Source organism: Acomys russatus, chromosome 21 (assembly GCF_903995435.1).
Source record: "Acomys russatus chromosome 21, mAcoRus1.1, whole genome shotgun sequence".
NCBI classification, from domain to species: domain Eukaryota; kingdom Metazoa; phylum Chordata; class Mammalia; order Rodentia; family Muridae; genus Acomys; species Acomys russatus.
In genome coordinates, this window is record NC_067157.1 from 1,229,424 (window position 1) to 1,233,664 (window position 4,241).

Genomic DNA, 4,241 nt, shown 5'->3' on the forward strand with positions numbered 1-4,241 from the left:
AGCTTCTGGCCTGGAGAGTTAAGCCTTTTATCCTCAGATAAAGTCTGTTGTGTGATCAAACAGCTGTCAGTCTACATCCTGTCTCAGTTTACCCTGCACTGCTGAAGCTGGTCTTTGATAGCCTGGGCAGACAGGTGCAGTGCAGGATCTTGGTGGCAGAGAGTGTGTGAGAAACAGATTTTCAGGACACAGGTTCAGTGAGACAGCTTGTATAATTGGGGAGAAAAAAAGCTACTTAAGCCTTTGGGAATGAATAGGGGCCATCAAGCTTAGTGGAAATCATTAGCCAGGGCTAAGCTACTGGGATGGCTTTTTTTAAGGACAAAAAGCTATATTCCAGGTGGATAGACCATCACCATGAAGACATCTAAAGCAAGCTCTTCCCCTGACTAAAGGCTATCAAAGTGGCTTCATACCAGTCAGAAGGGTCACTATGTAAAGTGAGTTGACTTCTCTAGCCCTGGGACACTTTCCAAAGCAGTTGGCACATTCTTGCCATAACCAAATGTTTTTGTGGTGACAAGAATGGTCATACCCTCTACCATGGCTGGAGGCTGGAAGAGATGGTTGGGGTTGCTCTTGGCACAGTTCTCACAGGAGCACTCTTCCACTGTGTACTCTAGGCTCTGGAGAGGAGTCCTTTCATCACCAGCCCTGCTCTCATTTGGGTCAGTGCTGGCCTTGTCCAGCAGAACTGATCCTGGGTTCTGAAGTTTGCCCTTGAGAGCTTCAGGGTTCATCTTCCTTAGGAAGAATGTGAGTGTGAAAAGGGCCAAAGAAATGATCAAAGTCAAGCCCAAGAAGGTCCAGAGATCAGTATATGTCCCTTTTATGGAATTGGTCATATGTGGATTACAATAAGGCTAACAGGGTACAGTAGGGTTGGAACATCGAAGGTGACAAGGTTTGTAAGCATGCAATCATGTCAAATTATTCACTGTGGAAGCACTGCTCAGCCATGTGGAATGTGGTCACTCACTCGCTGATCCTCCATTCCTGAAAAGAATGCTTTTAAATTGTCTCCTAGGCAGGTTCATTTCTCTTGATGTTTCTCCGTCTCTCCTCATGGCTCCCTCCTCTCCTTCCTGGGTATGGCTTACTTGCATAAAGAGAAATTTCTGATGCTTGATGGACATGATTTTATAAGAAGAGAGAAGGTTTAACCTTGCTATCAGGCTATGTGACCACAAGGCAGGGCAGAGGTAGGTGATGTAAGGCTACATGTGCCAAAACATGCAGGCCCAGTGCAGAGAGATAATGGTCCTATTTCTATGTGTCTCAAGACAAGATTTTCAGGATTTGGACATGCCTCAACCTCACTCCTCTTCTGGGCGAGCTCTCTTCGTTGCACAGGTCCCCAGCACCACACCACAAGATGACTCCTAAATTATGCTAGCAATGTAGTAATCTGATGTAGAGAGATATGTTAAAGAATACACATATATAAAATATATCATTTACCGTTTACCCGTATCCCAGACATGGCATAGTGACTTTGTGAGGACTAATACTGGTTTACATCAGTACCTGTGTATGATGTGCATTTTTGAAAGTGGAAAGGATTTTTGTTCAAATCTTTAGATTCTCTCTTGTTAGACCATTGCTAATTCTGTACTATACAATTAGTTTTTGGCTTTATTTGTGAGTTGAGTTGTAAATGGTTCTGTGTTTAAATAATTTGTAACTAGAATTTTATATCTAGACTATTAACTTGAACTCTTTGCTTTCACTCTAATATAGATATTGGCTAATAATGTAAATATTGGCACTCAGAGGAAGGACAGCAGGTTGCCAAGAAGAGACTTGATACCCTATGAGCATATACAGGGGGAGGTAATCCCCCTCAGGAACAGTCATAGGGGAGGAGAATAATGGGAAAATGGGAGGGAGGGAAGAATGGGAGGATACAAGGGATGGGATAAACATTGAGATGTAACAAGAATAAATTAATAAAAAATATTAAAAATAAATAATATAAATAACTCATTTATTAACAAATGTCAACCTCAGATCCACACTTTCAGAACCAAATAGCATTTGCCTATAAATTGAAATGACTTGATTATATTTATGAGAACTTAATAAAACCATGAAAATATATTAAAAATCAATAGCAACTTCAGGTCTTAAGCTCATTTCTATGTGATCTGTATAAAACTTGGAGTATGTATTTCTTATAAACTTTCTTTAAAATATTTTGATGGCAGCCCATCATCCAAAAGCTTTGTTGGAAGCACATGTCTTAAAGAATGGCTAGTAAGTTGCCCCATGGTGGGGGAATGAAGCTGTGTAGGGTCAGTTTAAGAAAGAAGGCAGAGTCAGCACTTCTCATTTAGCTGACAGAGCAAGGATTTAGATGTGTCAGCCAGGGGGTCAGCAGATGCTTCAGCATAGCTCTCTCTCTCTTTTTCTCAAAACACTCTGGTATATTAGTGCATCATCTGTCTATCATTCATCATCTCCCAGCATGGCTCTCTACCTGATTCATCATCGAAACTTCACCAAGATACTAGCAATATTACTTCTCAAAAACAGTGAGCTCATTTGCTTTGGGGAATGATCCAGGATGTCATCACAACTGAATATTAAGATCATCCAAACTTAATTTACTCAGTATACCTAATATAACAAATTGACCTTTAATATCTTTTTTTGTAAACAAGAACAACAATAAAGACAAACAAACAATTCCTCCAAATTTAAAATTAGACAAACAAAAAACCTGCAAACCAACAAAGCAACCAAACAAACAGAAAACCAGTGTCTTTAATGATAGCTTAAAGACAATAAAGTTTTCTCTGAAGTCATTCTCAATAATAGCTTCTCAATTTAGAACCACTTCTTTCTCATCTACACCACAGGCTTTCAGCTTTCTTTTTAATACACTTACATTTGCTGGTTCTTGTATGAGATGTTGAGCATCTCATTGTAAAGAAAAAGTTTCAAAGATCAGTTGTTTAAAATGCTTATTTATATTTTCGGCTCTATGATACCTTCTAGATACTTAGAATATCACATATTTATCAATATTTTTCTCATAAAAATTTAGCTTAACTTCAGTTCACTGGCTTTTTGTTTTGTTTTGTTTTGTTTTTGTTTTTTTTGTTTTGTTTTGTTTTGTTTTTTTACCATTTTTCCTATAGTTAGATTTAGAAGTAGAAACTAAATCTGTAAGATTAGGTTTTAATATACTATCCTTCCTAAAATGGAAATCACTTGTGTTTAACTATAAAACACACAGTAGGAAACTGTCAAACTGATTCTAAATGTTAATAACTTAGATGCTTGCTGACAGTAAATGAAAGTGTCTGCTGTATGTCTTACCTATGTTTTACATTCTTGTCAGTTTCCTAGGCAACAAACAAAACATTGAAAAGATCAAAAGATACGATGTAACACAGAATATTTTTATGATGATGAGATTTAACTGAAGTATAAAAGGGCATTGGATCTAAGAGATACGATTAAATTTTGGAAGAAAAGAGAACTCACCTTGAAAGGATTAGAAAACCATTTGAAATATTTTACAGAGTGGAATCATGTATTTAGGTGTATTTACAAGCAACATTTTAGCATTTTTGAGCTGGATACGTACATACTAGAAACAAATAGAGCTGTTGGGAAATTGCCAATTGCCAGTGTTCCAGTATTCCAGATGGAAGATAATGAGAACTTGAACTACAGCAGGAGTCTATAATAAATGAAAGGGTATAGGTCTCATGGGTGTGTGTCTAGTGTCTGAGAAGATGGTGAATTTTTAAACCTGGAGGGAATGCAGGAGATAATCAAGTCTGACGGGGAAGAAAATAAGCTTAATAACTGACAAGCACAATTTGAGGAAGCCTGTGAATGAAGTCAAAGAGGCATTAGAGTTTGGAACGCAGCAGTGAGTTCACCTGTTGAACTTAGGACATTTCCACATCTAGACGAATAAGACTGGGATTGAACCCTGAAGAGTATGTATTTGCATGGCAGGTAGAAATAAAAAACAGTGGTTAGACCAAATGCTTAGAAATCTGCCTACTTAAGCTATGTGAATAGAGATTTTATTTAAAAATTTGTACTGAGTATATACCATTTGAGTCTTTCTGTTTCTTGGTTAACTGACTTATTATGATCATTTCTAGCTCAATCCATTTATCCACAAATTTCGGGAATTCCTTGTTTTTAATAGCTGAGTAGTATTCCATAGTGTATATGTACCACAGTTTCTTTATCCATTCTTCTACTGAGGGACACTT

General features: G+C 37.6%; 1 pseudogene; it reads right to left on the reverse strand.

Moving 5' to 3' along the window:
- Positions 1-431: 431 nt before the first annotated feature.
- On the reverse strand, positions 432-960 carry LOC127204910 (tumor necrosis factor receptor superfamily member 17-like; annotated as a pseudogene).
- Positions 961-4,241: the final 3,281 nt, after the last annotated feature.